Genomic DNA, 13,339 nt, shown 5'->3' with positions numbered 1-13,339 from the left:
AGCATTGGAGAGCTACCTTAATCCAGTAGATGAACTTGGGAAAAATAAGCTTACTGGATTCAGTTCCTACCCTTTTATTTTGGGGACAATCTACCTAAAGCGACAGAAATCCAACTTTTTTTTTCAACAATCGTGCTCTGTATCTCAACACAGGAGGTCTTTCCTGGCCTTGAATGCTCTAGTAATGAATCAGTTTATCAAGTTCGTCCCCAGTTTTAATTAGTAGCCCTTCAAGCGAGGTCTTTCACCTCATATTTTAAAATGGAGTTTCTGTTCTTATTCTGTGAATGACCCAGGTATGTCAGAACATTAATTCTCTTGGAACTAAGGGGGCTAGAGGTGGCTTATGGCCAGTGTCTGGTTCACTACTGACCACAGGAGGCAATATCTGTTTGTCCTAAGTTCCACAGAAATAGCACCACTTTCTAGATGTGCCTTATGGGTTATTTTTTTTTACAGAAGTAAGCTTTTATTTCCATGTTTCTTGGATTAAGTTGTCTGAATTGGTTGCTTTGAGAGGATTAGTCAAAGAGACCAAATTCCATATCTTCATTTGATTGCTCCAACTCTTCCTTGGCTTCAGCCTTCGTTGGGGCTGCAGCAGCAGGAGCAGCAGTGGTGGCAGCAGTCACAGGGGCAGCAGGCACAAATACAGATGGATCAGCCAAGAAGGCCTTGACCTTTTCAGCAAGTGTGAAGGTGTACTCAGTCTCCACAGACAGAGCCAGAACCCGCTTGTACCCATTGATGATCGAGTGTGGCACTGAGGCATCAGTTGGGTAGCCGATATGCAGACAAACTCTGGCAACATTCCGGACACCCTCTAGGAAGCGAGAGTGCAGAGCCTGTTCTGTGATGTCAAGAACTTCTGGGTTGTAAATGGTGCCATTGTCAAACACCTGCTGTATGATCAGCCCAAAGGAGAAGGGGGAGATGTTCAGCATGTTTAGTAGCGTGGCTTCAATAGCTCCTACTTTGTCTCCAGTTTTTATCAACTGCACATCACTCAGAATTTCAATGGCGCCCCTGGAGATTTTAGTGGTGATGCCTAGAGCCTGGAAAAAAAGAGGTCTTCTCGGGCCCCAGACCAGTGTTCTGGGCTGGCACAGTGACCTCACATGGGGCGATGGCACCAGCACGGGCAGCAGCTGGCACCTTATTGGCCAGCAACATGTCCCTAATCTCAGTGAGGTCCTCCTTGGTGAACACAAAGCCCACATTGCCCCGGATATGAGGCAGCAGTTTCTCCAGAGCTTGGTTGTTCTCCAGGTGCTCCTGGATGGCCTTCCGCATCATGGTGTTCTTGCCCATCAGCACCACAGCCTTCCCTAGCAGGGACATGCAGATCTGCTGCATCTACTTGGAGCCCACATTGTCTGCTCCCACAATGAAGCATTTTGGATAATCATCCAAAAGTTGGATGATCTTAAGGAAGTAGTTGGACTTCCAGGTCACCCTGTCTTCCCTGGGCATCACGGCAGTGCGTCAGGGATTGCCACGCAGGGCTTAAAGACAATGTCACTCTAACGAGGACGCCTGGTGAGAGAGCTGCCTTATGGGTTATTAAGAAGGAGTTTGAGAAAAAAAAATTATGGGTAATAAAGGTAATGTTTTAATTTATTTTCCCATGCCAGTCTTTGTCCTAATTTTTCCAAACAAGGAGATGCTGCAACTTATTCAGCTGCTTAGGAGATAGCCATCTTGGTCCTTACAGGAAATCTATATGCAGCTTTCCCTGCCTCCTAAAAGTGATTTTTTTTTTCCAAACAGCTCTCTGAGCTGTATTTTAGGTCATATGTCACCAGAGGCTCGTGGGTTAATGATGGAATCCTCGGCTGACTGTGATTTGGAGGTGATTGACTGCTAGGAGGTGGGACTACAAGAAGTCTTTAGGTCATTGTGGATCTGTGTTTCTGAGAAACTGTGGGTGGCCAGCCCTTCCTCTCTCATTCATTCTCTGGCTTCAGGGTCAGTGGTTTTTCTCAATCCTCCAGTACAGTGTGCTGACTAAGCAGAGGCCTAAGAGCATCATGGTTGAGCAACTGTAAACTGAGACTTCCATAGCTGGGAGCCAAAATAGCCTTTCTTCTCACAAGCTATTTCTTACAGTATCAGAAAGCTGAAGAACACCGCAGAGGTGGGTGATGCTGTTAGCTGCCTCAGAGACGACCACTTACAGGGCCATCTGGGTCCTGTTTGCCCTGCTCCTTGGGACTGGTCCTTCATTTTCTTGAGGGTTTATTCAAGTATTCTTAAGGATGATTTTCTGGTGTCTGGTGCCTTTTGGGCTCTTATTCTGTCTTCCTTTCTTTTCTTTTCTGTCCTTTGCATCATATCACATTTTCGATATGTGAAGATTAGCTTCACCAAATGCCTGTACTGTCATAATAATTGATATTTCTCAACAACTATGTCATGCAGGGAGGGCATGGACTGTGGAGTCAGACGGGCTTGCTTGGAATTTTCCAACAGTTCACTTGTCCTTGGTCCACATGTTTAAACCTCCAGTCTCCCATCAGTCATATAGACATGTTCAAGATGACTCATTCTCTGAGTTGTGAGGATTAAATGGGATAAAGCACACATGCAGAACACTTAACACAGGTTATATTTGGTAACTCTGTCTGTTTTGAAGAACAGAACATGCAAGAAGTTTAGAACTTAGAGATCCTAAATCTTTATGGTATCTACTACATTACTTCAAAAATACTGTTACCTTCATACAATATAGAAGGTTAGAAATCATAGAGAGAATTAAATACTATTGCCATATTCTTTGTGTACTGTCATTAAAAAAAAAAAGACAGGGAACTTGACAGAAAAATTGCATGAACAGGCAAAAGATTCCAGTTCAGCAGTCTGAAATTGTTAAGTGTAAAGGAAAACAACATTCAATATGTCAATCATTTCTCGTGGTGTCACCGCATACAGAAGGCTAGAAAGATTCATGTTGATAATCTCGTTCATGAATCATAAAGAAAATGCCACTGTTTGCCATCTGAGGGAAAAAATGGTTGATAAAACATTCCAAGACCACCTCTAACAAAATAGTTGTAGAAATTCATAGCAAAGGGAGACTTACTTTATATGGAAAATATTTTATATGATATCATCTCACTAACAACACCAAATAAAGAAGATAAGGTTCGCTATGCTTTGTAATGTGCATAGCTTTTCACTTTTTAAATAAATTTTTATTTGGTAAACTTATTCTGATCTCAAAACAAACTTAAATGGTATCTGAATGGGTTAAAATCACTACATTAAAAATTTGGAGGGGAAAGCTAGGAAAGAAATTTAAACAGAAATTCTAAAAGGAGACATCACAGTGGAGAAGTCAAGCCCTGTTCTTCTCTCAGAATATTTAGTTGAAAGGTTTTATTCTGATGAAAAAAAATTTGCTGGCATTATTTGAGTATTTTTCCCACAGTTTCCTATAGCATTTTATTTTTTTTAAGATTTTACAATTTTTATTTATTTTATTTTATTTCATTTGACAAAATATTTATGTGCACTTTGTGAGGTACAGTGTGTTGTTTTGATTCATGTATAAACCAGGAAATGTTGAATTCAGGGTAATTCAGACACCCATTACCTTAAACTTTCCGATTCCAAATGGAAGAGAGGGTTTTGAATGTAGGATGTTATTTTCCAGAAAGCACCCTGAAGTTCATCTTATTGCCACTTCTCGAAGGCATGTAATGAATGCCATAGAGTGAATGGTTCTGTTTTATGGCTGTGCCTTATCCTGCTCACCTTTCCCGTGACTCCACCAGAAAGGTACTATTGCCCTCATTTTACATATCAGGTAAACACAAAACAATGAAGTCAGGATCCCGTAACGTCTCAGGCTGTGTTTTTTCCCTCCTCACACTTTATCTTCCACAATGAGTTTCTGGAGTAGCTATCAAAGATGACCCAGAGCCCGAGAAGCAAAGAATATTGAATATTTCTATAAATACCTTTGGCTCGACCTGGAGAAAATGTGAAATCAAGAAAGAAGCACAATAATGGGAGAGCCCAGCAAACGCTGTCAGATTTGGAAAGTGTTTCAGATCTTCAGAGTGGTCCATTGCATTCACAGAAGAATCCTCAAGAGTCATAGACCCAGCTCTCCACGAGCCTCCATGGATCCCACTAAAAGTCTCAGCCGAGTTAGGGGCTATTTTCCGAGTTTTCAGCCATGCATACAGTGCAGCACCATCAATCCCATCATCCCCAGCCATAACTTTAAAATAGTCCATGCTGAAGAGCCATGAATCACGTGGTGGTTAGCACAGAAAAAGCATAAAAAGCAATGAAGAACAGGTCAGGTCAGGATAAAGGGTGAACCCCAACCAGCTGCCTTATTTCTCCTCCTTTCCAGGGCATAAATTTTACTGAAACAGTCTGTGCATGTCAGAGCCTGAGCTCTGGGCTCTCTGCAGTTCACAAAAAAAACCCAGAGACCTCTTTTCTCACCGTCTACCTCCAGAACCGCCAAGCACCCCTATTTTCTAGTATGACTTAAGCATTCAGAAAGCCCGTTTATATCAAGTGCTCTTAATGTGCAGTTTTGATAAAGGCTTCACTATAGTTCAAGAAGGGAGGTAATTTTCAAAACGGAAAATCAGTCAGTCTTGATGTCCTTGCTACTTCAATGGGACACATGCTTTTTGGTGTTGCTGATTAAAGGATAAAGTAATAAACACTTAGAGTGTGACTTCGGGTACACTCTGCGCATGTGGTCAACAACCGATGCAGCACTCTGCCAAGCAATGAGAGGAAGATGAAAGAAAACACAGATAAGAGACTTTGCCCTAAGTAGATTTAACAAACTTGGCGGATAGACAATGCTGACATCGGTGAAGCCATCACTACCAACGCTGCCGAGGCAGAGTGAAAATTCTGTCTCTCAGGAAATCACAACTTCAACTGGACAAACAATGGAATTTGCGACGCAATGGGGACCCCACCCAGGGGACCCTGAACACCAGAATCCTGGAGAGGCATTCATTCGTATTGAGAGTTCAGAGTCCCATACAGACACTGACATGGTTTGGATATGTCCCTCTCTTCTGGAGCAAGTGGCTGTTCTAAAGAAGTAGTGGAATGTCACTCTGTAAGGCCCGCTCCGCTGATCTTGCCTGAGCTGATAATAGTCTGTGCCTTTGCACGTCCATTCTCATTCTTTGATAGAGTAGCTTGAGCAACTGTAATGAGGAATGCCTAAACCCCTTAGGGGTGACACCTTCCCCTGCTCGGCTTTTGAGAAAAGTACTAGCTGTGTCTGTCTGGAGCAGGTGCAAAGATGTCTTCCTGCCAGATTCCCTCACTCCAGATTATTCCATTTTTCTTCATTGAGCCTCAGTTCTTCATATCGCCTAAGTATAAAGCTGGTACCCTTTACAATCTATGATCCAATTAGCAGAGAAAGGAGCTGCTTGGCTTCCAACAACACATGGAGTCTGGTATGACCCCCACAGAGAAAAGCCAACACTTCCAGATACTCTGCTCATTCACCCTGTCTATTCCCCCTGCGATCTAAGGGTGGAGGCTCAGGAAACTTTGTTAGCTGCCCACAGTGTCCCCCAACATCTGTAAAGGACAGAAGTACTATGTGAGAGTGTTCTGCTGGTTCGAGTTTACTCAGCACTTCCTGATGTGGGAGTGTCATATATCAATCTGTTGATTTCATTGGTTAAGCAATAAAGAAACTTCTTGGCCCTGTGGGTGGAGTAAACAGAACAAAATGCTGGGAGGAAGAGGAAGTGAGGTCAGACTCGACAGCTCTCCTCTCGGGAGCAGACGCCTGAGAGAGATGCCATGCCCCGCTCCTGGGATGAAGCTCCGACCCAGGATGGACATAGGCTAGAATCTTCCCGATAAGCGCACCTTGGGGTGCTACACACAGATGATTAGAAATGGGCTAAATTAATATGTGAGAATTAGCCTAGAAGAGAATGGGCCAAGCAGTGTTTAAATGAATACAGTTTGTGTGTTGTTATTTCGGGGCATAAGCTAGACAGGCAGGCGGCCGGGGTGCTAGGAATGCAGCCCCGCCGCTCTAATTACTACAACTTCCCATAACCTGGATTTTTCTATTAACCATTTTCAGAGTATTGAGGGAGGGACATTGGTTTTATTCTTTTCAAGGTGGGAAATAAGGAAAAATAATGATTTACTTGGGGATAAAACTCCTAGTATATTTATACACATGAAGGCCTAATTTCTCACAGTTTCCATCCTCCAACCTAAGAAATTCTGCTTTCTGTATATAAACTACCTCTGGGTAGAAGGTAGGGAAACCATGGTCCTCTTTTTCGCATAGACCTGACTTTAAAATGATGGTAAATCATTTAATTATTTAAGGATGGCTTGATCAAGACTATTTGTCATGGAATGAAGCAGGTGCAAAGATGTACAGATGCCAGCTCTCTGGGGCATGTTTATCATATGTATCCTTTGTGCACTCTTTTGTAGTTTGTTGGCACATGATGATCTAGCAGTCATTAAGAAAGGACCACCACCAGGCAATGTCTTTCAAAGGGGAAGAAATTTCTAATCCAAAGTATAGAAGCAGTCTTCTCATTTGTGGGGATGACAATCAATGTTGTTCCAGTCTATGTCCTTTGCACATTCTCTCAGGCAGCAGTGCATATTACCCGTGTTGATGACATTATCCATCAGCTTAGGTTAAGCAATGCAGGAATAGCAACCGAACACCTTAAGTGACTTTCAATGCTAAGGATTTTCTTTTGCTTCTCCTGTCCCAGTGTGTAATCTGATGCAACTTGGATCTGGAAAGTTGGGATTGTCATGTGTTGAAAGCTTTGTTTCTAGCCTGAGGTATTAATTGGAAGTCCTCGAATCATCAAGAGGTTGGAAGGTCTCTAGATGTTTGAAGGGGATGTAGCACTCTGACATACTTTTCTTCCCCCCTCTTCCTTTCTCATCTGCCATTAGTTCAGTAGACTCTCTACCATGCACTCCACCATAATGTTCTGCTTCATGCTGGGCAGAAAACAAGATACACTAACATTCCTGGACTGAAACCTCTGAAAACAGGGACCAAAGCAAACATCTCGAATGTGACAATGACAAAAGTTGACCAACACGTGATGTTTAATGTTGTCTTCTCTGGGAAACACATTGTCTCTAATGTTATTATCTCTGGGATCCAGGCTAAACGATGCCCCATGTCTGGGACACTGGCAACTGTCCCTCAGAAGAGAACATAGTGATGTTATGAAGATGACTCTTCAACTTCTTGAAATGAGTCACCCCTATTCTAGTTGCATTTCCTCCACCAGAGCAAATTACATGGCCAACGAAGGCTGACATCTGGGAGCACTGGTCTGTAAATATTCTCTCAGAGAGAAGAACAAATGTTTGAGCAGCATCACAATCTACTTTAGGGGAAGTGGAATGGAAAATGAAGATTCTTGTACAATAATTCTTCCCCAAATGGACCAAGCAATAAATTCCACTGTCTACTATTGACACCATGCTGTTTAACTCTCTCTGAACTTCAGCAGAAGATAGAAAAGAGTTGAATAAAAGAAGTAAGATCGACTTGTCACTTGTCTACCAAATAAAGTATTTTCATTTTTAAGCACATGCCAAGAGTATAATGATTCTGACTATGTCTTCTTGTGGAAGGAACCTCAGTAAAATCCCCCACAAATGCCAACCTCCTGACTCTCCTATCCAGCAGTGGCTTTGTTCATGAAGAATAAGTGTAAGAGGAGGGCCTGCTTATTCGGCCCAGCTGCCCGGCTAGCTTACACCTAAAATAACCACACAGAAACTGTATTAATTAAAAAACTCTAACTTCATATTGGCTAACTCTTGCATATTAACTTAACCCATCTCCATTAATCTGTGTATTGCTACATGGCAGTGGCTTACTGGAGATTTAAACCAGTGTCCATATCCAACGGAGGATCCATGGCTTCTCTGACTCTGCCCTTCTTTCTCCCAGCATTCAGTTCTGTTTTCTCCTCCTACCTAAGTTCTGCCCTAGCAACTAGGCCAAGGTAGATTTTTATTCATTAACCAATGAAAGCAACACACAAACAGAAAAAACTCCTATACCAAATAAGTGTGATTTTAGTTTTAGTTCTCATATTTTCTGTATTTTTTACTTTCTCACAGATACTACACTGTAACTAATTTAAACACCGTTGGTCTATAAATGCTCCTCATATCTGAGTGGACTTTCTTCCAAAGGTCAAGATCACAGTGTCTTAGTTATAGTTTCCACTACCATGAAGAGACACCATGACCATGGCAGCTCTTATAAGAATTTCACTGGGATAGCTCACTAACAGTGTTAGATGTTCAGTTCATTCTCATCACGGCAGAGTGCATGGCAACATGCAGACACAGTGCTAGCTATATCTTGATCAGGAGACAATAGGAAGTGCACTGAGGCACTAGTCACGGTTTGGGCATATATGAGACCTTAAATCCCACTTCTACAGTGGCACACTTCCTCCAATAAATCCTCCTAATAGTGCCACTCTTTATGAGCTTATGGGGTTCAACTATCCCCAACTACCACATTCCACTCCTTGACCTCCATAAGCTTGTAACAATATCATAGGGCAAAATTCATTTAGTTCAATCTTAAAAGTCCCCATAGTCTATGACTTTCTCAACAATGTTGTAAAGTCCAAAGTTCAATGTCTCTTTCTGACATTTATGCAATCTCTTCACTGCAATCACCTGTAGAAATCAAAATCAAAAAGCAAACCACCTACTTCCCATGTATAATAGCACAGGATATACATCACCATTCCAAAATGTAGGGAAGGGAGTCTACTGGCAAAGCAAGACAACTAGCTGGGCCAACTCCAGACTCTGTGTCTCCATGCCTGATGTCAAAGAGTTCTTCAGATGCCCAACTCCCTTCTGCTTTGTGGACGGCAACACACTTCTTTCTCCTGGGATAGTTCCTCTCCCTGTCAGAAGCGCTCCTCAGCAGGTATCCCAAAGCTCTGGCATCTCTAATATCTTCAGTTCTCCAAGGCAATCCAGGCTTCAACTTCACAACTTGATCTTCACAATGGCCTTTCTAATAGGTCTTCACCCAGGGACACTCTTGACACATGCCTGGCTTCAGCGACTTTCCTTAGTCACAGAGGCAAATTCTATAACCTGTTTCTTCTCTCTTTAACTCTAATGCCGGAAGCACGCCATCAAAACTGTCAAGTTCTGTTACTTGCTGGAACTGGAACATGGCCCCCTGTTCAATTACATCTTCACCAGTTTTCTGACTTTGATTGCTACTTTTACTGCCTAAACTTGACTGTCCTTGAACTTGCTCTGGAAACCAGTCTGAACTCAAACTCAGAGACCTGCAAGCCTCAGCCTTCCTAGTGCTGGGAGTAAAGGCCTGCATCACCACTCCAGGCTCTACACTTTTCTTTCATTCCTTTTAGAAACTTAACTGGATGGGATCTTGACCTGAGGTCACCACTCCCTTATTCAATTTCTTAATCCATTTATCTCCTTGAACACAGGATTTAGCTCTTTGCCACTCCCTAGTGCTCTTTTTCACCTCAGAATTTACATTTTGTAATTTACCTTGCTTAGTTTTCTCCTTTTCATTATATATCTTCATTAGAGCTTCCAGTAATAACCACATGACAGAGTTTATGCTATGCTTTTTGGAGATTTCCTCTGCTGACAGAATTAATCTAAAAACTCTTCACTTTAACCTTAGCAAACTCTTAGGACAAGCGCAAAGGGCAGTCACTTCACCAAAGAATGATCTGTAGGCAACATATTAAAAAATCTTCTCTGAAACCTCTTGATTGAGCCCCCCACAGTTCAAATAACTTAGCACTACTCTCTTCCATGCTCTTACAAGTATGACCAATTAAGCAGTGCTTAAAGCATTCTACAGATTTCCTAACCCAAGGTACCAAAGTCCATATTTCTCCAAACAAAACCATGTTCAGGCCTATCACAACATTACCCTAATCCCTGGTACCAGCTTCTATCTTAGTCAGGGTTTCAATTTTATGAAGAGACACCATGACCACTGTTAGTATTCAGGCACAACTTGGTCCTGCCCCTTGAGAACCTGCATAGTGCATCATTTGTTGTGCCCTGCATCATGTCTGCCTACATGGCAGACAGTACTCTGTCCCTTTAAGAGATAAGACCCGCCTACACCTGCTCTCTTTCTGTTCTCTTCCTTTCTGCCATTTCTCTGAGGATGGAGCTTAGTGTCTTTGTCTTTCTCCCTCTTCTTTCTCTCTTCTCCCCTCTCTCTCTGCCTCTCTCTTTCTCTCTGTCTCTCTCTCCCATTCTCTTTTCCCTTCTTCATTCCCTTTATCTCAATAAACTTCACACTCAAACTCAGACTGCATGCCATATTTGTCTCCAGCCCATGGGCCTCACCTGCCATGGGACCCACCAAGGTCTCACTCATGCCATAATCATAACATTGGTTTCAAGAAAGGAACAGATGCTTTAAGGGTTGCTTATGTAAAAATGCAAAGCTTAAGATGTGAGGATCTAAGAATGTTTTAGGGTCTAGGATGGTGTTCTAATGTATGCACATGCAAGTGATTAAGGTGTGCACATGCAAGTTAGGATGGTCTGAGGATAAAAAGCTTAAGTGATGTCAAAGGCAATGGATGTGAGACATTTAAAAGAGTAAAACACATTCCAGATTTCTCTCTTTCATTATGCTACTGTGTTAGGATGCCAAGGGTCCATAGTCTTAACATTAATCAATAAAATTCTGATAAGTCATTAATCTAGCTCTGGCAGAGTACTATCACTATCAGAACTGCAAGATCAAGATTTTAAATTCCCTTTGGTCATTTTCTAACTATAGACCTCTAAGGTACTTTCCATTGTGTAAAAAAAAAATTGTCACCATTCATTACTGACATGAGTATACTGCTGTTTCAACAAAACAAATTTCAGTGCAGATTAAAAACAGTGAAAATGTGAATATGTCTTTGTTGAGGGAGCTGTGGGCTGCATTCCTGCCACCCAGCTCCCAGCCGCCTGGCTAGCTTATGCCCCAAAATAATGGCACACAAATTGTATTCATTTAAGCACTGCTTGGCCCATTAGCTCTAGCTTCTTACTGGCTAATTCTTACATCTTGATTACCCATTTCTATTAATGTGTGTAGCACCCCAAGGTGCACTTACTGGGAAGATTCTAGCCTACATCCATCCTGGGTCCGAGCTTCATCGCGTCTGCCCCAGAGAGGAGAGCTATCGAGTCTGAGCTCACTTTCTCTTCCTTCCAGCATTTTGTTCTGTTTACTCCACGCACCTATGTTTTAACCTATGAGGCCAAGCAGTTTCTTTATTAATTAACCAATGACCTTCCTCTATCATGTCTGAAATCTACATTTCCACAAACTCAAAGAATTCTTATAAGTTCTAAGGAGTTGACTTGGAGGATTCACCTCAAGCAGGTCAGATACATGTGTCCCTCAACTACCAGGCCCTAACAGCCCAAGCCTCCCCACCTTTCCCTGGTCCTGACAACCTCTCCCTCAATCACCAAGACCTAAAGAAAAAAAAATTTTTTCCCTGAAACTTAACCTTGTTCTCTGCTCTGCCAACACCTCTCCAGGTCCAAGAGACACTGGATAGTTCCACAGAACCTGGACAACAATGAAACAACCAACTACCCAAGGACAGGGCAACACCCTAACTTTCTCAGGTTCCCACAAAGATGGTCAGCATTTCCCAGGTCAGCAAAGACCAGTCTCAAGAACTCGACACCCTCATTCCCTTAACCTGCCATGCCTAACTCCTCACCTTTATATTAAGAAAAGAAGGGAAGAATGTTAGTACACAGACATATCTTGCCCCTTAGCTGGGAACAGTGTGTCACATCCCGTGGCCTGTGTCACACCTGCATACATGGCAGACAATACTCTATCCCTTTAAGAGACAAGACCTGCCTACTCCTGCTCTTTCTTTCTGCCATTTCCCGGAGGAGGCAGCTTTCTGTCTCTCTCTGACTCTCTCCTCTTTCTCGCTTCCTCTCTCTCTCTTTCTGCATCTCTTTGTCTCTCTCTCTCCATCTCTCTCTCTCTCCCATTCTCTCTTCCCTTCCCCGTCCCTTTATCTCAATAAACTCCACGTCCAAGCTCTGTCTGCATGGTGGATTTGTCTCCTGCAGAATTTCTCACTTACCATGGGATCCATCAGGGTCCCAGCTAACACCCTAATCATAACAACAGTGGCAACTCTTATAAGGAAAATATTTAATCAAGGTGGTTCACTTACAGTTTCAGAGGTCCAGTGCTGGCTGAGGTGGTATTAGCTACATAATGATCAAAAGGGAGGCACTGAGCATGTCTTGGCTATATATGAGACCTCAAAACCCATCCCCATAGTGAGACACTTCCTCCAAAAAGGCCATACCCACTCTAACAAAGCTATACCTCCCAATAGTGCCACTCCCTATGAGCTTATGGGATCCAATTATATTCAAATTACCACATCATCTACTGATTGGTTTTGTATGTCAACTTGACACAAGACAGAGTCATCAGAGCCTCAGTTTAAGGAATGCCTCCATGAGATCCAGTTTCAAAACATTTTCTCATTTGGTGATCCATAGGGGAGGTCTCAGCCCATGGTGGATGGTGACATCCCTGAGCTTTTGGCCGAAAGTTCTATAAGAAGGTGGACTGAAAAAAAAAAACATTGGAAGCAAGCCAGTAAGCAGCATCCCTCCATGGCTTCTGCATCAACTCTGGGTCCAGGATCCTGCACGATTTGAGTTCCTGTCCTTACTTCCTTCAGTGGTATAGTGCAGTCCTGAAGTATAAACCAAATAAACCCTTTCCTCTCCAACTTGCTTTTTGGTGGTGGTGTTTCATCACAGCAGTAGAAACCCTAAAACACACCATTTCTTTCAGTCTTTGAATATTTTTATATTCAAACCGACTACATCTGAAACACAGTTGGCCTAACTCTGCTTCTGTACTTTCCCTTACACAGTTTCTGGATTGAAATTAGATTCATTTAATTCCATTAATTATACTACCATTTTCTTGAACATGTAGTCTTCCATGTTTATAGCAGTTTTATGTTTATTCTGCTTTCCCTTCGCTCAATTCCAACCATGTGCCACCATGTATAACTAATCACTCACCCTCCTTCTTTTTACCATTCTTACTCAGCAACGTCTAAAACACGTCTTTTCCAAATGGGAAGGTATCATACATACAGAAAACATAATAGTTTTATCACCTTTGTAGAAAAATTTATGCCTTTAAAAATAGCTCTGAGCTTGTTTCTATGTGTTATTAATATTGGTTTTTTAATTAAAATTTAATAGTCTCATTTTAAAACATTGGTAATAT

At 42.2% G+C, this 13,339-nt stretch overlaps 1 pseudogene; it reads right to left on the bottom strand.

Annotated features, from left to right (window-relative positions):
• Positions 1-521: 521 nt before the first annotated feature.
• Positions 522-1,473, bottom strand: LOC121451928 (annotated as a pseudogene).
• Positions 1,474-13,339: the final 11,866 nt, after the last annotated feature.

This window comes from Microtus oregoni, unplaced genomic scaffold, assembly GCF_018167655.1.
Source record: "Microtus oregoni isolate MIOR12 unplaced genomic scaffold, Mior012 000008F_ref0000371, whole genome shotgun sequence".
NCBI classification, from domain to species: domain Eukaryota; kingdom Metazoa; phylum Chordata; class Mammalia; order Rodentia; family Cricetidae; genus Microtus; species Microtus oregoni.
The sequence above is the reverse complement of the archived record's forward strand: the minus strand, read 5'-3'. Positions and strand labels throughout refer to the sequence as shown.